Genomic DNA, 27613 nt, shown 5'->3' on the forward strand with positions numbered 1-27613 from the left:
TTATCATTTGTTCTACATAGTTATAGTAATATATATGATACAAAAAATTACTATTTAAGATAAAAAGATGTCACTATTCTCATATGTTGTACATAATGATAATGATAAAGATGCATAAGAAGATGTCTCTATTATCGTATGCTTTGGATAATGATAATATTTAATATTAATGTTTTAGTTTGATATGAAATTATTATTTAATAGATAACAATTATGATTTATTTATTTTTAAAAATTTATAATTTTTTTCTATTTTAATCATATAACTTTGTAAATGCACAACAACTTCAAGTTCCAACCTTATCTCTTATGATATATTTCAACATAATGATAATATTAAAAATCATTTATTATATTTCCATATAAACATCATATCATATCATACTATGTTATAAAGGAAGAACTTTTCCTTTCACCACATCAATTTGAAACTCCCAACTCTTCATATTTCCATATAATTTACTTAATTTATTAACTAAAATATGTTGTTAATTAAACATTATCATAAACGAAAGACATCTTGAATTATCAATATGATATACTAATTTTGGTTACTTCAATATAGTGTTAAATACATAACCTAAATTAATATATTAAATAAACTTAAAAATATAGTCTAAAAATTAAAACTTAAACTAAAATATCAAATAAAGTTTTAACAATTCAACGTATATTTTTTAAAATAATTAAAAGGAAAATATTAGATACCAAATTAGAAACAGTTGTTGATAATTTAAATAATCCAGGAAGCATTTTGTTATTTACCACATCATTTCAAAACACTTAACTGTTCATATTTCCACCTAATATATTTAATTTATTAACTTAAATCCGTTGTTAATTATATACATTATCATAAGTTGAAGACTTCTTGAATTATCCATATGATATAATAAATTTGTTGACTTCAATATAGTATTAAATGCATAAACTAAATTAATATATCAAACTTAAAAATAAAATGTAAAGTTTAAAAACTAAAGTAATAAAAATCCAACATATGTTTTTAAAAAGTTGAAAGGAAATTACTAAATATGATAATTAAATAACTAAAATTCAATTAAATTGTTTTTTAAGTAATTTATAATAATAATAATAGTTAAAAATAACATGACATTATAAAATAAATTTTGTTACATTACAAATAGTGGCTGATAATTTAAATAATATTCATGACGAAATAAAAACATCATTAAAAAATTACAATTTAATATATTATAACAATAGTTAATAAAAATAGTGAGTACTATAATTTTTTTTTTCTGGAAAGAGAACTTCCTTAACGTGGGTTCCATGCCTAAATAATCCCTCGATCCAAATATAAAGTTATGTGTCGTCTCCTAGAGTAGTGCGATAATTTAAATATGGGTAAATAATTTATTCTACATATATTCCATATATTTTACTAAGTCACCACAACTAATTTTATACATACGTAAAGCGTGAGCAGAGACCATTATATAAACTTAATTATAATAAGTGTTATATAATTTATTGCTCAAATTAATTATAATTTTTCATCAACAAATGTAATTATTATAATTTTATAGTCAATCTTTTGTGTCTTTTGTGTTATATAAAATATTACATGTAAGAAGGATGTCATAACATCAATTTTTGCTTGGAATATCTTTCAACCAAAACAAATGAAGCTTTCCTGTTCTTTCTTTATATTCAGTTTCTCATTTAATCGTTATATGTGATTTGTATGTATTACTCAACCCTGAATGTGACTCTCCAAACATCAAATGTTTTGTTTGGAATATCTTTCTGATTCTTCTTTTTCAATTATAAAGCTAGCATTTTTCTTGAATCTCATGCATTTGAAACCCACATTTTTTAACTTCCTCAAACCACATTCATTTGAAACCCCCTTTTTTTAACTAATGCAACTCAAAATTTTTTAATTATGATTTAACACTCAAAAGTTTTATAACTTATATTATGTTTAATTAGAATTTAGTGAAAAGTTTACTATAAAAAGATCAAACTTTTGTGTCTTTTGTGTTATATAAAGTCTTACATGTAAGAAGGATGTCATAACATCAATGTTTTGCTTGGAATATCTTTCAACCAAAACAAATGAAGCTTTCCTGTTCTTTCTTTATATTCAGTTTCTCATTTAATCGTTATATGTGATTTGTATGTATTACTCAACCTTGAATGTGACTCTCCAAACATCAATGTTTTGCTTGGAATATCTTTTTGATTCTTTTTTTTTTCAAGAAAAATAATTTCACTGCAGGTTAGTGAAGAATTGTTATCAAGTTTCTGTGGTTGAATGGTGTTAAATGAAGAAAGAAGATTCAGAAAACGAATATATGTTTTTTTTGTTTGATCAAAGTTGATCAATATTAGTTTTTTCTTTTGATTTAAATGTATGTTTATGTAACATCTTTATTTATATATATTCAACCACTCAATGCTCTTATTTATTTGATTGTAGTTTTTGTATTCTAATTATGTTTATTTTCTATTTTTTTGTTGGGTTATCCTACACAACATATTTAAAAGATAACATAATTTTTAACATTTGATATGTAATTATGATAGACTTATCATGATATGTTCTTCATATGAAAGTAATTTATCCATATTACTATGACAAGAATTACATAAACCATTTATGAAAATATATATTATATGTGATTTGTTTAACATGTATATGCACCTATGTATGTTATAAATTCATAATTAAATATGTTTATGTTTAATAGTTGAAGGGATTAAAATGATACATCAAAACCAATTATTTAGATGAATATAATAATAATAATAATAATAATAATAATAATAATAATAATACCTCCGTCCCAAATTGATATTCCACTTTTGACTTTTGAAGTCTTTTTTCTTCAACTTTGACCTTAAATATTTTTGTGTTTTATATATAATACTTGATGCAAAACATATGAATGAGTTGTATTTTAAATGTTTTTTCATTGTTATAAGTTTTATCAAGTAATATATAGCACAAATAAAAATATTTAAGGTCAAAGTTGAAGAAAAAAGACTTCAAAAGTCAAAAGTGGACTATCAATTTGGGAAAGAGGGAGTAATTATAATAATAATAATAATAATAATAATAATAATAATAATAATAATAATAATAATAATAAATACACATTCCAAGTACCACATTAATTTGAAACTTACACTACAACTCAAGAATTTTCTAATTTATGTATATTTATTAGTTACAACTCAAGAGTTTTTAACTTATGATTATTAATTAGTAATCATTAATAACTTTTTATTTTCCTTTCTTTTATAAGGTTGTAAAGTTTTGCTCATTAAAAACATTAATGTATTTGAAGAGATTTGTGATTTAAATACGAATATTTAATATAAATGTTATAATAGATCTTTTTATGTTTTTATGTTATTAAAAGTTATAGTATTTATTTCTCATATTCTTTATTATTCATTATATATATATATATATATATATATATATATATATATATATAATACAAATGTTATAATAAATGTTTTTCTATTTTTATGTTTTTAAAAGTTGCAGTTCAAATTTTTGTTCATACGTTTTGTTATTCGTTATATTATTATTCATTTGATATATAATTTACACAATTTTAAACGGTTTATAAAATTATCAAATAGTTGTATATATCAAAATGACTTAAAAATTAAACTATAATGTTTAATAAAACTAATATGGTAACTATATGTTTGCTTTACTACTAACATTTTGTTTCAAAGTAGAAATATTAAAAAATAATTTGGTAAAAGTTATTATTTTAACTATATAATTCTATTCTTTTGCAACGTGCAAGGATTCGCCTATTATATCTATAATTGAATGCGACTATGAGTGTTTATGTATGTATGAGATTTTGTGTATGTATAAAACTTAGTTGCTTTGGTTGAATTTTTTCTTCTATTCTCTTCTTCTAGGTTTCAATATCATACATACTTATAAAGCTAGCATTTTTTTCTTGAATCTCATGCATTCGAAACCCCCATTTTTTTTTTTCTTTCACCACATTCATTTAAAACTCCCCATGACTTTTCAATTTCTTTATAATAATAATTATAATTTGGTAGTTAGGTTAAATAAATATCAAATTTAAAGTGTATTCATATATAAACTAAATTTCAATATTAAAATAATATCTTTAATTCTACTTATAAAATTATGTTTTTTAACTTTTAACATATTATACTTAATTTATTAGTTTAAATATATTGTTGGATGTAAACCATTATCATTTTAAAGGTATAATTTTTGAACAATTTGTATAAAATACTTAAATTATTAATTAAAATATAACATTATAGGCTCAACTTAAATATAAATTTTATTTAACTTAAACAACCCAAAGATTATTTAATAAATAGTTAAAAGTGATAAATTATAGTGTCTTTCTAATAATGATTGTATGTTGGTTAATAAGGTTAAATAAATATCAAACCTAAAGTGTAATCATAAATAGACTAAATTTCAATTTTAAAATGATATCTTTACTTTTATTTATAAAGTTATGTCTTTAAATTTTAACATATTATACTTAATTTATTAGATTTAAAATGTTGTTGCATGTAAACCATTACCAGTTTAAAGCTACAATTTTTTTACAGTTTGAACAAAATACTTAAATTGTTAATTTAAATATAACATTACAGTGTCAACTTAAATATAAATTTCAGTTCCACTAAAAAAACAAATAATATTTTGTAAATAGTTAAAAGTGATCAATTATAGTGATAAATGCAAAAAACTAAATTGTAATATCAACTTAACTAAAATATTTCTTAAATATATTTATATAATCATTAAAAAAAATTCAAATAAGTAGCTTAAAATAACTTATAATAACAATAGTTAAAAATAAATCTATATAAATGATTATATTGTTACCTTTAAAATCAAAAAATAATGTTTGATGTTTTAGATAATTATAATAATAAAAATTAAAACGTTAAGCAAATATATTTTAAAAAATTAGTTAAAAATAACAACTATAAATAATATTAAACCATATACAATATTTAATTTTATTGATGTGTAACTCGCGAGTAGAAGTCATTCAAACGATTGAGATTATGACATTATAATAGATTTATATATTATATATTATATAATTCAAAACAATCAATATATTATATCAAATTAATATACGAATTATTATATCAAATTTAACAACAACGTTAGTGTTATATTTTAAAAAATATATATTTGTAAAGACTTCAACTATATAGGTGTTTCTGCCCATTACAATGTCAACTCAAATATAAATTTCAGTTCCATTTAAAAAAACTAAAGAATATTTTGTAAATAGTTAAAAGTAATAAATTGTAGTGATAAAAGCAAAAACTAAATTGTAATTTCAATTTAACTAAAATATTTCTTAAATATATTTTTATAATCGTTAAAAGTTTTCAAATAAGTAGCTTAAAATAACTTACAATAACAATAGTTAAAAACAACTCTATATAAATGATTATATTGTTAGCTTTAAAATAAAAAACATTGTTTGATGTTTTAAATAATTATAATGATAGAAATTAAAACATTAAGCAAATAAATTTTAAAAAATTAATTAACACTAAAAACAACTATAAATAACATCAAATCATATATTATATTTAATTGTATTCATGTGTAACTCGCGGGTAGAAGTCATTCAAACGATTGAGATTATGAAGTTATAGTAAATATATATATATATATATATATATATATATATATATATATATATATATATATATATATATATTATCATATAATTCAAAATAATCAATATATTATATCAATTTAATATATACAAATTATTATATCAAATTTAACAACAACGTTATTGTTATATTCAAAAAATCATATATTTGTAAAGACATCAACTATATAGGTGTTTCTGCGCAACACGCGGGCATTCGCCTAGTTTAAAAATATAAAAGTTAAAAGATTCATTATTGTTAGTCATTATGGTTCTACAAAAATATGTTACTATTTGTTCCAATCTCACATGAATATTTTTTGTCACCTAATTATCACCATTTAGGATTTTACAATTTGAAAATATTTTGGTAAATCATTATTTTTACATTTGTTAAACTTTTTTATATTTGTGGAAGTATTCTTTGTTTAGTGTAGATATAACTTATGGAGACTTTAGACAAATAAGACCAGATGATAACAAAGACACTTGCTTTCTTATTTTTTAATACGATTGATGCAATCACCAAGACACTTGCTTTCTTATTTTTTAATACGATTAATCCAATCACCCTTTTTCTATATCTTATATTATTGCAAACCAAGGATGTGCTTCCATTTCATGTTACTGAGTTGGTCAAAATAAAATAATTAGCGATATACCTTTTTTGGAACATAACATGTTTTCAAAAGGAAACTTATTACCAAAAAAAGTGACAATCGAAGAAAATTAAAAGTATGGATGTATGACATTTACTCTATATTGTTTTTATCTTTTTATTATAAAAAGCATTAAAAATGGAAATTGTTGTAAGAGAATTTTATATAAGATACCATAATACTAAATGGAAACATTCCTCCCGGAAAAAAAAAAAACAAAGAAACCCAAAATAGACCATTGGAAAAATAAATCGTCGTTCAAAACCATCCACCGAAAAAAACTATGCAACACAATCTACCAAAGATTTCAAGCGACAAAAGTTTAACCAAAATTACAACATGTTTATCTTTTTATTTTAAATTTGCAGCATATTTTTCTTTTTAATATGTAATACTCTGTCTAAAGAAAAACGAATCACAATAGAATATTCTTAGAAAAAAAATATTCACCATACTGAAACTATTAGCCACACACCTTGTTAAGCATCTACACGTCAACGTTGAAAATGAAATAACCTATCTGACACAAAACAGTCTGGAAAAAGGCCAAAAGGAACGATCCAATGCCAAAAAAAAACTAATCACCGCATGGAAATTATCAGCCAAAAAGACTATGTGGTGTCGTTGCATCGTGCGTGTAACCTACTAGTGATGTAATTATCTATTTAAAATATTGTTATGTTCGAAAATTAAAAATTAGAGTTGGTAAAAACTGGTTAGTCAGGTTAAAGCCTGAATTACATTTCTAGCTATGTAAATATATACCACGTACGATATATTAATCCTGTAAATCTATATTTGATTGTGAGATCTTTAAGGCTGTGTTTGGCGCACCACAGCTAGTTTATTTTTCGAGCTTTTTTATGTTGTCGTGTTTGGTAAGCCAAAAAGTAGCTGATAAGCTAGCTTTTTGAAAAGCTACTTAGACTAGCTTTTTAGAAGCTTTTTAAAATTTTTCCATATGTGATGGTAAAAATTTTGTATTGATTATATAATATAAAATTGAACCTTCATTTATGGTAAAAATCTTATATAAAAATAAATTTCTATGATTGGAACGTAGGGCTTATAAAAATATGAGTATTTAATCTCCAATATATATATATGCAATATTTGAATATTTTTGAAATTATAAATAACTTTCAACAGATTAATTGCTTTATCCACCACATCTAGAATATAATTAAAAACTTTTAGTCCATGTATTTGTTTTTTACCATTTAACATTACAATAATCAACTAATGACTATAAGGTTATGGCTTATTAAGAACTATTTTCGTCAAACTAATTTAAGTATAAATAGTTTCAATGATAAAGTTCAACTTTTATCTCTTTTTATCATTAGTCTCTATTTCACCACAAACATAGATGATTATATTAATTGATAGTAGGATATTAAAATAAAATATTTATATGTAGATGTTCATAAATCTTCCAAGCGGAAAAATAAAATGGTCAAAAAAATATTCTTTGTAATGCAGATTTCAAGAACTATACACCTTTTAGTCAATGTACTCCTTTTTCTCCATTTAAGATTGCAATAATCATCTAACTTCTTTAAGGTAATCACATTTTACGAACTATATATTTTTTCTTCAAAGTAATTTAGATATAAATGATTGTCATAATGGAGTTGAACTTTTATCACTTTTATTCATCATTCTCCATTCTACCATAAACTTAAATGTTAATATTGATAAGGGAATATTAAAATGAAAAACTTGTTTGTTGAAGGTTCATAAATCTTCCAAGTAGAAAAATCAAATGTTAAAAAATATGATAACTAATGTAGATTTCAAGAAACATTTTATAAATGAATAAATTGAAAGAGATAAATAGAAACCATATAAATTTACCTATATAAATGCACATTATTTTCCATTTCCATCCATTATAGATCACAAAAACTAAAAAGAAGAAAATTTTGTGCAAGTAATCAAAGGAAAATAAAATCAAGTGTAAAACATTTCATTGTTCTTATATAAACAACTTTTCAAATAATCCCTTTATACCACTAATATCATAAGTTCAAAAAAAACTTTTCAGTGGTTGTTATTAATTAGGTGAAATTATTCACTACTAGAAAAGACCTTTAATGACGCGCTTTTTACGACACGCGCTGATTAATGATACGCAAAAGGACGTGCCCTTAAAATAGTGTTATCTCTCCAAAACAATTAAGGATTTACGTCATGCGTTATTGCGTGCCCTTAATTTAGTGTCTCAAGAAAAAAAGTTAAAAACACGGAGGACGCTTTATCTTAAACGCGCGTCGTCTGTACCTGTCGCTTTATAATTTTAATGGAACGCGCTTTTAGTAGACAAGGGGGGAAACGAAATCCCCAAAATTTTGAAAACCTGCCTTGTTGTTTCTATCTTCTATCTATCTTTCATCCTTATAATCCACTCTCCCCTCTCTGATAATCTCTCCTCTAGATCCCTCTTCTATCTATCTTTCATCCTTGTTTTTTCTATCATCTATCTATCTTTCAATATTTCTCCATTTCGTATTTTTGGAGCTCAGCACCAGCTAGGCACCACCCAAGCACCAACCATACAGAGGTCAACGGTGGCAAATATTCTCTTTTCTCCACCATTTTCTCCCACTCAAACATCTTTATTTCCGTAATTGTTATCGTAAGTGTGAAAATCTCTAACTTATAGCTTTAATTTAAACATTAAGTTGTTCTAGGGTTATATTGAACCATAGTAAGAATGCATACTGGATATGGGATACGATTTCATACCGAACGCTTGGGAACACATCTTGGATGATCCAACGATTTTAAAATTGAACCAACCTTACCTTTATTCGTGTATCTGGAACATAGGAACGATGATTTGGATCGCCGATTGATGTTTGGGAACACCGATTAAAGTTTTGGAATGCCGACTTGAACAACATTTGTGCGTTGGGTGGGAACACATCTTGGATGATCCAACGATTTTAAAATTGAACCGACCATACCTTTATTCATGTATCTGGAACATAGGAACGATGATTTGGATTGCCGATTGAAGTTGGGGAACACCGATTAAAGTTTTGGAATGCCGACTTGAACAACATTTGTGCATTGGGTGCGTCGACTCAAAATATGGTAACAAAATCTCACATTTTCCAGCAATTAATTTTGTATATCTTAATTGTAAGGGGTAGCGATCACTTTATAGAACCATATACACGATTTCAATTCATTAATTTTAGTCAATTTTATTATATTAATTTGGTTCTAAACTTCTAACATCGTGCGTTGGGTACATCTTACTGAATTAACCTCGTACCTCTCTGTATTCTGTATAAACTTTACTACTCTTCAATATGAATTGAAGAATTTTTTTGTTAAACTCAGACCATGGAAAAGCTGGGGAAAGCAAACGAAGCAGTGAAAGTTGCTCCTGCCCTAATTGCATGCAGTTCCAAATATTGAAAAGTTTGCTTATCTCATTAGTGAACAGAAGAAGGTTTCCATCTTTTTGAATTTATCTTTCATAAACATATCTCAACAATGCTAATCTTTTTATCTATTTTCAACTAGATATATCAAACAAAAGAAGTTGAAGAGGTGAAGGTAGTTCCAAAGACCGAAGAAGACACCATGAAAGAATACATAACAACAACTAGACGACATGAAAATGCTAAACTGGTTTGTAAATTGCAATTCAATTCTCCATCTTCCATGTTTACATTTTTTTTTATCAGGTTTAACACTTATAGGTTTGTAAATTTCAATTCAATTATCCATCTTCCATCTTCCATGTTGGACATTTTTTGATTTTTACTCGATGTAGTTCTAGGCATAGAGATGAATACAGGGGCTACAAGAAGAGAAGTCGCAACAGAAGCAGGGGCAAATATTATGGAAGGGACAGAGAAAGTAGGACCCGCAGTAGGAGTAGGAACCTTGATTATCATAAAAGACATAGGTGGGGAGGGGGGGGGGGGGGTATGATGGTGAGAGAAGCCTAAGTAGGTCTCCTATAAGGTAAAAAGACATAAATGCCCTTATCATTGAAAATAGCCCTAGAAAGTTTTTTTTTTTCAGTTTTTGTTTAAAGTTGATCTTTTGTTTTAAATACATGAAAGTGAGAACCATAATTATTTATCGATCATAAAAGCTTTGAACCATTTGAACGAATAGAATGTTGTAGCTTTGAACCACTTGAGCGCCATAATTCACTTATAATCTATCATTACAACATATTGCTTAATCCATAGACATTGGCTCTAAAAGATGTACAAATATCCCTTTACTTTCCCCCCAGTCCCAAAAATGCGACATTTTCTCTCTTATTTCAGTTTAAATTTACATCTTAACTCATGTGCAATCTTGAGAAGATATCTATTACATGTATTTCGTCCCACAAAGTCTCTTATTCAACCGTGTGTACACCTTGTAATAATGTGGCTTAATATATGACAGTCAACTCCTATTTGTTTCTTCAATGATATTATTTTCCAAGATATGTGGATGGTCTGTGTCCATTTCTGTTATTCTGTTTGACACTCATTATAACCTTGTTCATGAAGCTACTAACAGCAAGGGTGCTTCTGTGACATGCCAATATTTCTCATTTTACTTCTTTGCTGTCTTATTTGCTAGTATGTCTGTTCTTATACATTTTTTTTGCAGGTTATAAGCCCCGAGCTTATATTCTATAATTAATCAAAATATGTAGGAAAGTCTTCTCTCTTCACAAATAAGTTTTTGCATGCAAGATTGGATGCCTTCTGCAGGTCTCTCTTTCTTTCTTTCATGAATTTTGTTGATTAAATTTCACGGGTGCCTTAAATTTGTATTTGGTCCTTTTCATACTAAAGCTAGTGTTGCATGTTACTGGATGATTAGGGTACTGGAAAAATGCTTATAAATTTGTTCCTTTCTCTGGAATATAGGTACTGGAACTCAAACATGATTTTGCGATAGTCCATTTATCATTTCTCTTATTGTTTTCTATCCCTAAATGAATGTCTGTCTTCTAAATACGTTTAAACATAAATCTTCTCTTGTTGATTATTTTCTCATTCCATTTTGTGTGTGTTAGTTTGTATGTGGTGGATGGGTCCAAAACCTGGCTCCCTGGAAACCTATATCCAATATATTCTAAACTGAAGGAAAGAGGCCGGTACTTTCTGAGAGAAATCTGAAAGGAGTAGGTTGAATTAACTGATTAGCATTCTTTATTTTATAAATTTAAGCTCGATTCAGAAATGATAAATCGGACAAATCATATCTAATCAATTCACATATTACTGTGTGCAGATCTTGCAATGGAATTGGAATCAGATACAAAACACAACCACAACATGATGATCGATCACAAGATTCCAACACATAACATGCAAATTGATCCATCAAGATCTTGTTATCCATGTTGCATTGTATGGACACCTCTTCCTGTTTTTTCATGGCTTCTTCCTTTTGTTGGTCATATTGGTATAGGCAGAGAAGATGGAGTCATTCTAGACTTTGCAAGACCTAACTTTGTGTGTGTAGATAACTTCACTTTTGGAGCTGTTACTCGTTACATTCAAATAAGTAAAGATAAGGTACGCTCACTTCTAATTTGATCAAAACTAAATGAGGGAAAAATTTCTAAACATCATATATATAAGTAACTTAATGAGAAAGAATACATAAAAAACACTCAGACATAACTTAATGATGTTTGGAGCACTTAAAAGTGGTATGCATAAAGTTTGTTTCTTCTTTGAACATCTGAATAACATTAAATGACCATTTTACCCTTCGTCTAGAAGTTAAAGAAGTAAACATACATTGACTACAATTCTCCATTTTACCCTTCATCTTCTACACTATCTGAATAACAAAGCTTGATTCTTTTTTGAATGTTATGACTAAATGACCATTTTACCCTTCATCTTCTGCAAACAGGACTAAATGACCGTTTTACCCTTCATCTTCTTTTTTGAATAACAAAGCTTGCTTCTTTTTTGAAAGCTAATAGGTACTTGTTGACCTGAAAATCTTTTGTTGCAGATCCTCCGTAACTCTCTTGTAAGCTTATAAAGACAAACATGTTTCTATATTGCAATCGTAAAAATCAGACTATTGATGAGGTTATTTGTTTTATTATTTATTAGATCTAACATGTAGTGTGTTTGCTAAAATGTGTGTTCTGGAAATGACTATTAGATCATGGTTTGCCAGTGTAATCCTTCATTAGATGGGCGCATGGGATGTCGGATTGAATGTCTTATTAGGATGTTGAATATAGAATGTGTAAAGGGAACATGCCCCTGTTGAGATTTGTGTTCAAATCAATAGGTTATTTATAATTTAAATTTTGAGTGTAAATACAATTTCATTTTTTTTACATATTTTTGTAGGTGCTTGATTTGCCTGCTTATGAGGCTTGACAAAAAGAATATGCTCGAAAGGGTCATAAGCATTTCTATTTCATGACATTGAATGGCAGTGAGGTTAGTATGCCCTTTAAATACACCTTTTAGATGAGATAAACAACATTTTATTTTAGATTTTAGACTATCATTATGCATAGTTTTTGTACTTATTCTTATTCAAATGTTGATAAACAACATTTTATTTCAGGTTATTTTTGTCTCTGAGAAACTTGTAATTGGTGTGGGATATGATTGCAATCCCATGGTTTTTGCAGCAGACAAAACAAGATCATACAATGTAGGAAGGTAGATCTGATCACAATATACATGGAGGCTGATGAAGGAGACAATTACACACATATTCCAGTAAGAAACAGAGTTGGATGATTATTTGTTAGTTTTATAGGAATAGCAATGTATTATGTTTGTTTAACATTTGAATGATTATTTGTATGACATTTTGTGCAATTTATTTTATTTTTTGTGTATGAAATTTTATTTTATATTATGCAATGGATTGTATTTTTTGTATATGGTATTTTATTTTCTATTATGAGATATTAAATACAAATTTAATTTGAAAATTAGTAAATCTATAAATAATATTTTTTTTAAACATTTAAAATTATGATACGCAAAAATGTGTGTCATCTTCATTTATGACATGGCCTTTCTTGACAGGGGCTTTCTTGATACGCATTGCGTGTCGTTAACACGCGCGTCGTAAGGTTACGACACACGAATGCGTGTCTTCTTCCTTTATGACAGGGCCTTTCTTGATACGCATTGCGTGTCGTAATCGCGCGTCGTAATTGCGCATCGTAAATGAGCGTCGTAAATGCGCGTCGTCTCTCTTTATGACAGGGCCTTCTTAGACACGCATTTGCGCGTCGTCTGAGCCTTTTACGACGCGCAATGAGCGTCGTAAAAGACTATTTTTCTAGTAGTGATTATTATAAAGAAATATGAAAATACATGGGGGTTTCAAATTAGTATCGTGCTAGGAAATTTTCCTCTAAATACATAACCTAAATTAATATATTAAATAAACTTAAAAATATAGTGTAAAAATTAAAACCTAAACTAAAATATCAAATAAATTTTTAACAATTCAACTATATTTTTTAAAATAATTAAAAGGAAACTATTAGATATTACATCAGAAACGGTGGTTGATAATTTAAATAATCCAGTAAGCATTTTGTCATTTACCACATCATTTTGAAACTCCTAACTCTTCATATTTCCACATAATATATTTAAGTTATTAACTTATATATGTTGTTAATCATAAACATTATTATAAGTTGAAGACTTCTTGAATTATCTGATATACTAAATTTGTTGAGTTCAATATAGTGTTAAATGCATAACCTAAATTAATATATCAAACAAACTTAAGAATAAAATGTAAAGTTTAAAAACTAAAGTAATAAAAATCCGACATGTGTTTTTAAAATAGTTGAAAGGAAATTACGAAATATGATAAATATAATAACTAAAATTCGATTAAGTTGTTTTTAAAGTAATTTATAATAGTAATAACAGTTAAAAATAACATGAAATTATAAATAAATTATGTTACATTAAAAACAGTGGTTGATAATTTAAATAATATTCATGTTGAAATTAAAAGATCATAAAAAAAATTAAATTCTAATATATTATAACAATAGTTGATTAGAATAGTGAGTACTATAACTATTTTTTTTTTCTAAAAAGAGAACTTTGATATTGTCATATTTATGCATGTTTCTAGTCAATATTTACTGATATTTTTATACATATTTTGGTTATTTGCATTGAATAATGATACTTATAAGCTTTAATTGTAATTTGCAGCCAAATAGAAGCATTTTTGGAGAAAAGGACTAAAATCGACAAAGATTGGAATTTTGGAGGCTTGTCGAGTAAAAGAGAAGAAAACCCACGTAATCAGATACATTCACGTCGTGAGACATATCTATTCATGATGTGAGTACGAATATTCCAGAAGATAGGATACGCGTAGAGGAGTCCTTGCCCAACATGAATAATTACTATATTCACGTCGTGAGACATCTTTTCACGATGTAAGCGTGGAAAATCAGAAAATTATATATTGCCTTATTGCCTACGACATAAAAGAGTTTTTGCTGACTTGGAGGATTTCTGGAGTCGAAAATCAGAAGAAGAAAAGGTATGGAATTAGGTTGCATACCAAAGAAAAAGGAAGAGTTCATACTCAGCTTATTAGTTTGGTATATTTAAAAATGATTAAGACTATGGTTTGTTTGTGTTTGTTTGCTAGGACGTCCAACTAAATCTAGCTGCTTCTGTTAGCTAGATGAAACTTGAACTCATGGTTTTAATACTTTAGCTTTGATTTACTTGTTGGTTACGACTTCTGTTTGATTGATTGAACCTAGCAGGCTTGATTTAATATTTGATTGCTTTAAATTCTTGTTCTGTGTAGTCAGTGAATATGAATCTGCATGCATTTGAATACCTAGTAATTTAGTGAACATTAGATTATTAGAGTTAAGATAGAACCAATCTTAGATAAGTAATTGAACTATTGAATTAGGATGTGCTAGAGAACTCATATTATGACCATAAGTGTGTTTTTCAAATCAATCTTACATGGCTCCAATTCTATTTAATAATTGATTATGTGTTAAGTATTGTGTGAACATACATAGATCTACATGAATTAATTAATGTTAGTAAATTTAGAACTGAATTGCTAATACTATCTTAATTGGTAACCAACAGTAATTGTCGTAACTAATTTAGAAACCATTGAGGGAAAGTGGATTGAGCTAACAGAAGTGTTTTGTTTATTGATTGGATTTAAGTTAAAAGAATTAAGTTCTTCTAAACTTCCAAAATTAAATAAAACCTCTTCCTTTATTAGAAATTAGGTTAATTTAATAGTAGGTAGATTAATTAGTTAAAACAGTTCCCTGTGATCGACACCCGACTTACCCAAACTATTCTATAATTTGACTAGATACACTGCCTAGGTGCATTTTAGTTAGTTAAGTTAGTTAGGTTAATAATTTAAAATTAGTAGGTACTTTTGTGCACATCAAATTTTTTGGCGCCGTTGCTGGGGAATGACTTATTTGATTGTTGATTTATTTGATATAGGTTAATCGATCCTTTTTGTTGGATAAAACCTGCAAAAAGTTAATTTTTCAGCCTAAATTTTTGTTTCAGTACTAGACTCATGACGTGAGTTCAGTAGTTTTTCGTTTTTCTTCATTTTTCTTTTCTGTTAAATTTTTTGCGACAACACGAGCTACTACTCTTTACCACGTCGTGGTGACCAGTCAGTAGGCAATTTTTAGTTAATTTTAGTTCAGTTTTATGTTTTTATTTTTGTTTATTTTGCAGAAGTGCATGACAAGAGGCTCTAACACACCTTTGGTGCCACCACTTGAAGATCCAGAGTCGGCCCTTCACAAGAAGACGGATAAGAACATAAGAGTGAATCAAAAACCAAATAAGTCGCCTTTTAAAGATCTAAAGTTAGTTTTTGGAAAGAAGTCAGGAAAGAAAGTAGGAGAATCTAGTACATCATCAAAGGTTTAAAGCTCTGATAAAAAATCTAACCCACAAGAATCCGAGTACAAATCTGACCCAAAATTCAAACTACATATAAGTGAATCTGAAGACGAGCCAGAAAACGAGATGGAAAACGTTGCAGATATGTCTATTGTAGCTTACAAGAAGTGAATTATAGATGATGATGGTCCTGGCCTAGTACAAGGTGCAATTCCTGCAACTGCCACATTTAAGCTGAAGGGACACATCCTTACTACACTTAAGGATGTACCATTTTCTGGAAAGGATCATGAGGATGCTTACAAGCATTTGGTTGAAGTTAATGACATAGCAGACTATTTCAATGTCCCAAATGTTCCTAGACAGACAATCTTGCTAAGGATGCTACCAGTCACTTTTAAAGGAGTTGCAAAAGACTGGTTGAAGGCACTTCCACCTGGTGCAATCACTACTTGGGCCCAAATACGCGAGCAGTTTCTAGAACAATTTTGTCCACCATCGAAGATATCTAAACTAAAAAAGGCAACAACCAACTTTGAGCAACAACCGAGTGAGTCACTTTATGAGGCATGGGAGCGCTAAAAAGGATTATTAATAAATTATCCTCAAAATGACCTCAACATACAACAAGTAGTGTCAATATTTTATGATGGCGTTAATGTCATGATAAGGCAGCTCCTTGATTCTTAAGGACCCCTAACTAAGAAAATTCGGGGGAAGTCAAAGAGTTGGTTGAAGAATTTGCTAAGCATTCTCGTGAATACCACAATCCAAGGCTAGATGGAGTTAAAGGAAGCAGGGGTGGATAATTTGCAGACATGGCTACTGTAATAGCCATGCTGGATACTATAGATAGGAGAATGACAAAAATGGACCAGACAATACATGCTATAAGGGTTGGATGTGAAAGGTGTAATGGTCTACACTTGACCAAAGGCTGCCACTTAGATGATTACGGGAACATAAGAGCTCTAGTTTGTTACTCAAGTGGGGATAAATATGATAAAGACTGGAGGAAACCAAAGAAGGAGTGGCTGCCATATGATGAATACAAGAAGCAAAAGGAAGAAAAATATAGGCAAATAGGCCGAGGCTTCTAACAAAAAGAGCAACCACCAATTGAGAAGAAAGTTGACTTAGAAAACATGCTAGTTCATTTTATGGAAGCTTCTGAGAAAAGGCATGATGATACTGATGCAGTATTGAAGGATCAAATGAAGATGATGAAATTCAACAAGCAATGATGGTTGACCAGCAAGCCCTATTAAGAAATCATCAAGCATCAATCCACAATCTCGAAGCTCAACTTGGTCAACTAACAACTTTGGTGAACGGAAAATTATCATCAAAATTCCCCGATATGAAGACTCAATCCCATGTTATGATGATCAAGACTGAAGAAGAGGTCATTTCTGAGTTCTTAGAAGCATTAGGGGAGGAGCCAAAACCATCCAAACCAAAACCAAATAAGTCAAAAATCAAAAATAATATTATTGATGCAACACCAAACTCACGACATGAGCCCACTATGCTCACGATGTTGGACCTGTCTGAACAGAAAACTTCCGAAAGTGTTCCAGCTTACCGACCGCCTTTACCGTTTGCGTCCCGAGCTAATATTAGTCCACTAGAAAGGGAACATTTGGATTTTATAAAGCAAGTAAAGGGTTTTCCAATAAATACTCCTTTTATTGAGTCATTATAAAAAATTCACGAGTACACAAAGTTCCTACAAGATTTGATAGACGCTCGTCAACAATGGAAGAAAATTTTCAAGGTTATTTTAAGTGAGAAAAGTTCAAAAGTAGTGCTGGGAGAGTTACCTAAGAAGATGGGAGATCCTGGATGCCTCACTCTTCCATGTGAGTTTGGGAATAATATGAAGACTTATTCTTTAGCCGATTCTGGGCCTAGCATAAATTTGATGCCTTATTCATTATATCAGAAGCTGAATATTCAGAAGTCGAAGGCTACAAAAATGACTATTCACATGGCAAACCGTTCAGTGACACAACCCCAGGGCATTATGGAAGATATTCTAGTTAAAATTAGGAAATTCATTTTTCCAATTGATTTTGCGGTTTTAGATATGAAAGAAGATCCCGATGTTCTGATTATTCTTGGTCACCCTTTACTAAATAGTGTTGGTGCCTTGGTTGATATTCGCGAGTCCAAGCTCACTTTGAGAGTTGGAGATGGAAGGGAAACTTTTGGAATAGAAGATGGTTTCCAAGGTAATGATGTTCGAGGTGAGGTTTTCAGTATTGATGAAGAAGATGAACTTGGAGAATTAGAAAAGATCATGGAAGAGGAATTAAAAACAATTCAACAAGTCAAACAAACAAAACCAAGAGCATCCACCCCATTTTTAGTTGAGGTATTTGCCTACACAAAACCAACTTCTTGGGTAAGCAAGGAAAGCGACGATTTATCAAGTGGTGAAGACGTGGTTACTTCTAAGGAGACGAGTCCAGTTGTGAGAGAAGAGAAGATTCATATGGAGATTAAAAACAATGAAGAAGAATTGGAAAATAAGGGGACCAAACACAAGCTCGATAAAGACAAAAAAAAGAGCTAAGAAGGAAAACTCAAAAAGGCATACATTAGATGAGTTCAAGTTTACAAAAGGCGATGGAAAGAGCAAAAGGTTCGGTTGGTGATGGAATCTTTGGACAACTCAACGTAAGGAGGCACGGAGTCCACCTCACGAATCCATCAAAAAGAAGCGCTTCTCGGGAGGCAACCCGAGCCCAGTTTGATTTTCTTCTCATTTTAGTTTTTGAACTTTTAGTTTTTAGGAAAATCTATCATCTCGTCATCTAAGTAACAGTAAGTGTAGGGTCCTTTAATTAAGTGGTAATTAATTAAGATTTATAGTTAATAAAAGATTGGATTTCTTAAGTGAATATTTGATCAAATAGAATTCACGACATGAGTGCGTATGCCTCACGACGTGAGTCTAGGAAGACTTACGGACCACTTTTCTGTTAGTCCAATAAGTATATAAGTCTACTTGATGATTAATTGGATGGCCCAACTACATACCCCAAAAACACCTCACAAAGTGAGTAATTAAAAACTTACAACGTGAATTGTGAATTACATGGGACCACATATAAAGTACGAGAAGCCACTTTAACCTAATCACTTCTCCATTCCCTCGAAGTGAGGCTGTTGCTCTCGGTCCCCCCATTCTGATTACGGCCATATAAAACTCAATATTCGATTTTAGCTTACGTCATCTACACTCTAAGGTATTGATTTCTTGATTTTACTTGTTAATTTTTTCTTTAATTGTTAAATATAAGGCTAGGATTTGTGTTTATTAAATTGTTGAAATGTTGCCCTAAAATTCGTGTTATAACCATTGCATGTGACTGGATTATGCTTTGGATTGTTACAGGAGTAAATCCCAACCATTTTATTGGATCAAATTATACACTATATTGAACGATTCTAGCCTGCGCTGTTGAATTCACGACGTGAGTTCCTAGGAATTCACGACGTGAATTCTGGGCATGGTGAACCTTATGCCGTTTAATTCTAAGGTGCTGGATATCTTTCTGTTTTGGTTTGTGTTGTTTCTTGTTTTGCAGGAAAGGGCTCCTAGGCGAGAGATTCCAGCTGGGTTAGCTAGCTTGCACCCATTTTATGTCTTCCCAACGAATGTGTCGCGGGATGTTCTTACTCGTTATAACAACCGTCTAGGGTGGTTACATAACCGTGAGTTCACCGTCGCCCCAACTATGAATTGGCAAAGGTTGAGGGATGTTGGAATTGTTGACCGGTTGACCCCATTTCTTATAAAATTATTTGTGGGGAACAGGTACTCTTTCACATGCAAGGTGTGGAATAATATTTTTGCTATCCAGGAATGGGTTTATAATGAGCTATGTGTGGAATTTTTCTCTACTGTGGCATTTCATGAGAATGTCCAAGATCCCACTTATCTGCAAATCTTGGTTTTCCGTTTAGGTGGTGAATACCAGGAGTGTAGCTTAGTTGAGTTCTCGTGAAGAATGGGTTCGTATGAGGCCCACGAGGCCATGACTCCCAAGTTCTTTATGCTTTTTGCGAGAGGTTGGAGTAACATTGCGTCTGGAGTGTTTAATTCTGGGGTGTCACCGGAAAGTAGCATCAAATCACCTATAAACCATCTTATCCACCGACTCATCACATTTTCAATCCACCACAAGTGCCATAGGGACAAAGTTACCCAGTTGAATTTGTTTTTTATGGTCCATTTTAAAGCCGGGAGTATGTTGCAACATCCCGTATTCTTGACCTACTACTTGGCAGAGTATGCCGTGAGTTCCCGCCCTAGGATCCCGATTTGTGGAGGACATTTCATCACCCATTTGGCCCGGTCCTACGGTGTGATAATTCCCGATATCACGAGGTCCTTGACTTGCATGGCTGGAACTGAGTTCTCCTTGGGTTATTTGGAGACAATGATGGTGATGAGGGACTATGGGACACATTGGGGGATCGTGCACTCCGATGATGATGGTAAAGAACAACCAAGCACGCAACCCGAGCAACAACCACAACCGATACCTCGCCGACAAAATGTGAGAGCACGTGGAGAAACGAGAAGAGTTCATAGATTTGTAGGGTATACCCACCGACCCATTCCAATGTCGGGTGGGTACATATTTTGACAATCTTCGTAGGGGAGTTACTTATAATACCCAACTTGTCGAGGGTATTTATTCCCACATGGGTGTGATTTGACCACTCACCATGCCGCCACATTGCGCATATATCCCAACATGGGAAGAACTTTGGATGCCGAGGGGATATGGGGCTGGAACGAGTGAAGCACACGAGGACGACGAGGACGATTGATCATTTTGTTTATTTATTTATTTTTTTTAGTTTAATTTTGTTTGGTTTGGTTTTATTTTTAAATTTGGTTGGATTGTAAACTATTTAAATTATTATGTTACTTTTTACTTCCTTTGATTATTAATTTTCAGATGTACTCGAGGAGTCGCAGGAGAGGAATGTCGAGAAATTAGTGCGTTCATGTTTAGCCATGAGAGCTTTAGAATCGAGAATCAAGACCCATGATTAGAAATAAGTGTGGGGTGCGTCAAGAGAGAGGATAAAGTTAGAGAAGAGTCATAAAATGATGCATTAGAAGGGTCTTAATCTATTAAGACATTTGGTTGAAGTCAAGAGTTGAAGGCATAATTACTTTCTTTTTGCCCAATACTCACATCGTGAATCCTCAATGTTCACGTCGTGAGTCAAGTTTTAATGGTTTCAAGAATTCATGTTCTAGCGACCTCATGGCGTGACTATTATTACACTCATGACGTGAATATGATATTTATATATAATGAAGACCATTGGCATATATTATTTCTTGGGTCACTAATGTTCTTCATGGGGTTATTATGAAGATTATTATGGCTTATTTGCTCTACCATGTGATGTGGCTTATGCTTTCCCACATCGTTCCTCATGCTTTGGAGTTTTGCACCACATTTGTTGAAGACCTAGGCTCGATTCCATATTTTTCCGGCACATTTACATATCTCGCGTGATCAAGATCTAAGTTCCTATTTAGAAGAGTCCGTATTCAAGATGCATAATTTTTCCACACAATTGGAGTTCGATCTCGCCATTGCTATCCTAGGAGAGTCTGTTCTTTTTTCTCTCTTTTTATTGCTTTATATTATGCATACAATGAGGGCCTTGTATGTAATAAGTGTGGGGTAAGAGGTCGAAAAAGTAAATTGCTAGAATTAGGTAAAATTTAAAATTTCAATAGGTTTGAAATAATAATCTAATACTTTAATCTAGTGATAATAATTTGAACTTAAGTTGTTAGTATTATATGGGGTGATCTGAGGAGAACTTAAATGTTTAGTTGAGCCAATATACGTCATAGTGCATTTGTGGCCCCCTTTATTCTAGTGAAAGCATGAGACAAAAATACAACCTCGTTTAGTTTGAGGATCGGAATATGTTTAGCATTGTGTACCAGAAATATATCCAGAGAAGCTTATGTAGTCATTGCACTTAGGCAAAATACCTTAATCAATAAAGGTTAAAGTTAAGCGCCCCTGCTTAAGCATGTAGGTTTTTTGTGAAGAAAGTGAGTTACATGTTAAAAAAAGAGAAAATTATTATAAATTTAAAAGTTGAAGAATTTTTGGAGCGTTCAAGTATAAAGTATGAAGATCAAAGATAAAAATTCTGAGGAAATTCAAAAGTTGAAGATACCAAAAATCACACAAAAATGTGGTGAATTCAAAGAAATTAAAGATCAAATATTCAAGAAGTGAAGAATTCCAAGAGCTCCATTGTGGTATCACAAATTGTAATTTCTAGATTATGTATGCTTAGGTAGCTTTAAAAAAATACCTTGAGGTTAGAAAGATTTCTGCGGATGGATGTGGAGGGATGCATAAAATGAGCGTTGATCAAAAGAATGAGCTAGTGTTTATGAGGATTGTAAGTATTTAGAATTAGGGGGGGGGGTCCTTAGGAAAATTTTAGACACAAATGCATGTGTTGCGGTCTTAGCATAATCGTTGAGGTTGAATTGGATTGCTCTATGTGATGTTAGTGATAAGAGTTTGAGTTTAAATAATTAGATTTGCTTGAGGCCAAACAAAGAATAAGTGTGGGGTATTTGATATTGCCATATTTATGCATGTTTTTAGGAAATATTTACTGATATTTTTATACATATTTTGGTTATTTGCATTGAATAATGATACTTATAAGCTTTAATTGTACTTTGCAGCCAAATAGAAGCAATTTTGGAGAAAAGTACAAAAATCGACAAAGATTGGAACTTTGGAGGCTTGGAGAGTAAAAGAGAAGAAAATCAACGTAATCAGCTACATTCACATCGTGAGACATATCTATGCACGATGTGAGTATGAATATCCCAGAAGATAGGATATGCGTAGAGGAGTCCTTGCCCAACACGAATAATTACTATATTCACGTCGTGAGACATATCTTTTCACAAGGTGAGCGTGGAAAAATCAAATGTTAAAAAATATTATAACTATTGTAGATTTCAAGAATCATTTTATAAATGTATAAATTAAAAGAGATAAAAATAAACCATATAAATTTTCCTATATATACACATTATTTTCAATTTTCATCCATTATAGATAACAAAAACTGAAAAGGAAGAAAATCATGTGTGGGTAACCAAAGGAAAATAAAATCAGTGGTTGTTATTAATCAGGTGAAAATATTATTATAAAGAATCATTATTATATAGAAATATGAAAATACATAAGGGTTTCAAATCATTATCGTGCTAGAAAATTTTCCTCTATTATAATATACTAGATTAAATCCCGCGCGATGCGCAACGTAGGTTAAAAATATATTGTTAAAATGTTGAAAAATATATGTTTAAAATTGTTATGTTATTGACATTAACTTTGACATAATATTTTGAACAATATTATTCATTGACATCAATCCACCTTCCTCATTAATAAAATTAAATATATTTATCTATTTAATATTATTTTTAATAGTTGTTATGATTGATTAATTTTAATTTTTTACTTATGCGATTATTTTCTAATTTCAATAATGATGCTCATTTAAAATACAATTTATTTGTTGTTAACGTTATCTAATGTATAAATTGATGTTATTATCATTTAAAACAATTTTCTTTAGTTTTAAACCGCTTATTATTATTAAAAAGTTAAAGAAGACTTTAAGAAAGGGAAATTGATAAAAATGTCCTACGAACTTTCTAAGGTTTATCCGTTGAGTCCCTAAAGTTTATTTCGGGTTTATGGGTCCCTAAACTAGGATATGACCTGATCTTTTAGTCCCTATCAACCTGTAATAGCCGGTTCAATGACCTTTTAGACAAAAAAAAAACTCACATTGTACCCATATAAAGCCCAAAAAAATAAGTTTGGGGATCAATTCGTACCAAAAAAAACTCTCCATTTCTTCTAAAGCCGATTCACACTCAATTCGAAGAAAAAAGATATTAAAACTCATTTTCTCTGTGAACCTCTTCAAACCCACACATCCTTCTCAACATCGCATCCATCAAACTTGCAACTCGGATGGAGAAGGAGTGGTAGCTTGTGTGATTTTGAATAAAGAAGAAGGAAGGAGGGGTCAATTTCTTGAAGAGTTGAAATGAATCAAAGAAAATAGTGGAAGGGGGTTGTGATCGAGAATCGATTAGAAGGGGAAGGGGGTTGTGATCTTCGGTGAGTACGTGTGACGATCGAGGGTGAAGACGTAAAGAAGAGCAACGATCTATTTTTTGGGAGGCTACAAATTGAGTTCTTTTGGTCTAAAAGGTCATCGAACTTATTATTTTGGCTTTATAGGGGCACAATGTGAGTTTTTTTGGTCTAAAAGGTCACTGAACCGGCTATTATATGTTGACATGGACTAAATGAGTAGGTCATATCCTAGTTTAGTGACCCATAAAGCCCGAAAAAAACTTTAGGGACTCAACGGGTAAACCCTAGAAAGTTCGTAGTGCATATTTGTCATTTTCCCTTTAAGAAACACTTAATATTACCATTAAAATGTGAAACATACACTAAATAATAAACTGATAAGATAGATAATTTACATTTCAAAAGAGACTAGCATGGATAATATGACATATCCATGATTTTTATAATTTGATTTTATTATTTATAATTATTGTTAATTAGTTTTAAAACCACTTATTATTATTAATAAACAAAAGAAAACTTTTAAAAGACACTTATTATCATAATTAAATAGTTAAACATATACTATAATATAAAGTGCTAAGATATACAATTTACATTTTAAAAGAGACTTTCATGGATACTATGAATAATATTGCATATTTATGATTTTTAATTAATTATTACTTTGAAGCAACACAAACATACACACATATATACAATATTTAATAAAATAGTATCTATATCAATTTCCATAACATATGATCGATAGCATGAATCTAATCTAATTTAAATTAAAGTTTCAACCACAACATACAATGATTGTCATAAAAAAAATACTTAAAACAAGAAAAATATAAAAAATAATTAGTATATAACAAACTTACAAATTAAAAACTTTAACATAATAACAGGGCTCGAAAATGGTCCAAAGCCCTCAAACCAACAGAAAACCTTTAAGCTTGTTTTCTTTGTGAATTTTGTATGTTATTTGTATTTGTTTGTTTACTAAAATTGAATGACATTTTTCTAGTAGACTATCCATTAATTGCTTATTAAACATATTATATAAGTTATAAAACCTTTCATGATGTGCGATTAAGTTACACCCCAAACTGAGAGGCGGAAACGTTCGGGGGTGGAGGACGACATGTATAATATCACAACAATTGCATCATAGTAATCAAAGTAAACACAACCATTACATTGAATATATAAGGTATTTACATTTGTTTAATTCATAGCTTGAAGACAACAAAAGTATAAAAGTCGCGACTCTATATGCTCTGTCTTCTCAAAAGCCTACGGGTGTACCTGTCTACTGGTTCCCTGAGAATACAAGCGATTTTTGAAAGCGTATCAGCATTTAAGTTGGTGAGCTCATAAGGATGATTTTGTAATGAAAACCTACCATTGAATCTATGAAAATGTTTGTATGTTTCTCAAGAAAATCCAATATTTTCTTTAGTATTGAAAAGTAGTCTTAAACCCTAAGACCAAAATGTGTGTTCGTTACTATGTTCTGTAGTAGTATATGAAAATGTTAGTCTGTATGCCTGGTTACCAGCAACTATACTATATAGTGTGTTCTGTTCGAAAAACTTTGTATGAAAACCCTGGATACCACTAGTAATGTATAATATGTTATGTATATAAAACCCTGGCTACCACCAGTATGGTATGGTAATTTTATTACTTAAAATAAAACCATATATTTATATTCCCTGGAATATTCTAGTGTAATGAATAGTAGTTCTATTAATTAAAATAAAACTAATGAAGAATGAAATCTCGTAAACATTGGTTAGTTTATACTGTTGTGAGTTTGATATAACCAAACTTGATATGAGCTAGTGACCTTTACGACGTTCTTCAGGCATGAGAATGATATGATATTTGTCACCCCTGGCATGCCTGCCTAACTGTAGCTAGAATTATAGGTGTGGGATTGTTAGTCCCAGATAAATCTATTCACAAATCTTACGCTCTCCCTCCAGGAGACTTTGGTTATACTGTGGTAGGATTTAGTTCCGTACCCTGAAGGGTACAATTGAAGTAGTGCCTCATAACCCTGCATCAACTAGTTTACTTATAGTGTAGTAGTGTCTCTTGTACTTGAAACTGTATGTATACTTGTAGAGTAAAAATAATTATACTTAACTAATTATTTAGTATTGTACTCTTGTGTTTAGGAAGTAGTATTTTATGCCATAAACTATATCTATCATAGTTTATATGTTTATTAATGTATAAGCTCTGAAATTGATAAAACTGTGTGTTGAATCTCAAACTATACCTACTATAGTTTGCATGTATATTATGTATTTGATGCATGTGTTGTACTGAAAACTTTGCAATTATGGTTGCATGTTGAAAACTTCCCTTATGCTCAGCATCTTACAAAAAGGGATAAAATATCTAAATATTTTATAAAATGTAGTGATCTCTTGATTGTATCAATTGGATAATTTTTAATTATATTAAAATCCTTTAATAAGAACACAAAATTTCTTTGTGTTTTGCTTGTATCCCCCCTGAAAACGTTAAAGACAGTAAAAGTGTAGGGGTATGAACTCACAGTTGATTATGTGCACGTGCTTGACAGCAAAACTGGAGAGATGACCCGCGAGTTGGAGTACGCAGAATTAATGGTGTCCTAATGATAATTAAACACATAATTGTATTTAAATTAGCAAAACCATTAATTAAAGTGTTAGAAAACACTTGCTTTTGGGTTAGGAATGTTACCGAGACTTGTTCGAAGTGGCAAAAGAGGGTTTGCGACTGTGAACTGGGTTTGCGGCCTTTGAAGATATGAAGGTTGTTCTTGGTGAAAATATGAAGATTTGAAGGTTTGTTCTTGAGGATATGAATGTTCTTGGGAGGTTTTTGGGAGCAACTTGAGAGAGTTTTCGGGCGAAAAAGGTGAGAAATGAAAAATATCTCTGGGAAAAACCTTTATATCGGTTGGGTTTACGGCCGGAAATGGGTTCTTGATTGTAAATGGGTTTACGACCCAGGGGTTTACGGTCATAAATGCGTGGTTGGACAAGTTTGCTGATTTTTCGAGTGTTTTTTGTTCTGAAAACTTATATAACCTCTAATTATATATTTTAGATTATTTTTCTAACCCACAAGAACTTAACGGAACAAATAAAATTCGAAATTTTATTTAACGAAAATTG

The 27613-nt window shown here is 30.2% G+C and overlaps 1 non-coding gene across 1 annotated transcript; it reads right to left on the reverse strand.

The window, feature by feature from the left end:
- Positions 1–16758: 16758 nt before the first annotated feature.
- LOC111914978 (small nucleolar RNA R71) lies at positions 16759–16865 on the reverse strand. The gene has a single exon (XR_002858001.1). It is a non-coding gene; the product is annotated as a small nucleolar RNA R71 (small nucleolar RNA).
- Positions 16866–27613: the final 10748 nt, after the last annotated feature.

The sequence above is a fragment of the Lactuca sativa genome, chromosome 8 (genome assembly GCF_002870075.4).
Source record: "Lactuca sativa cultivar Salinas chromosome 8, Lsat_Salinas_v11, whole genome shotgun sequence".
Lineage (NCBI taxonomy): Eukaryota > Viridiplantae > Streptophyta > Magnoliopsida > Asterales > Asteraceae > Lactuca > Lactuca sativa.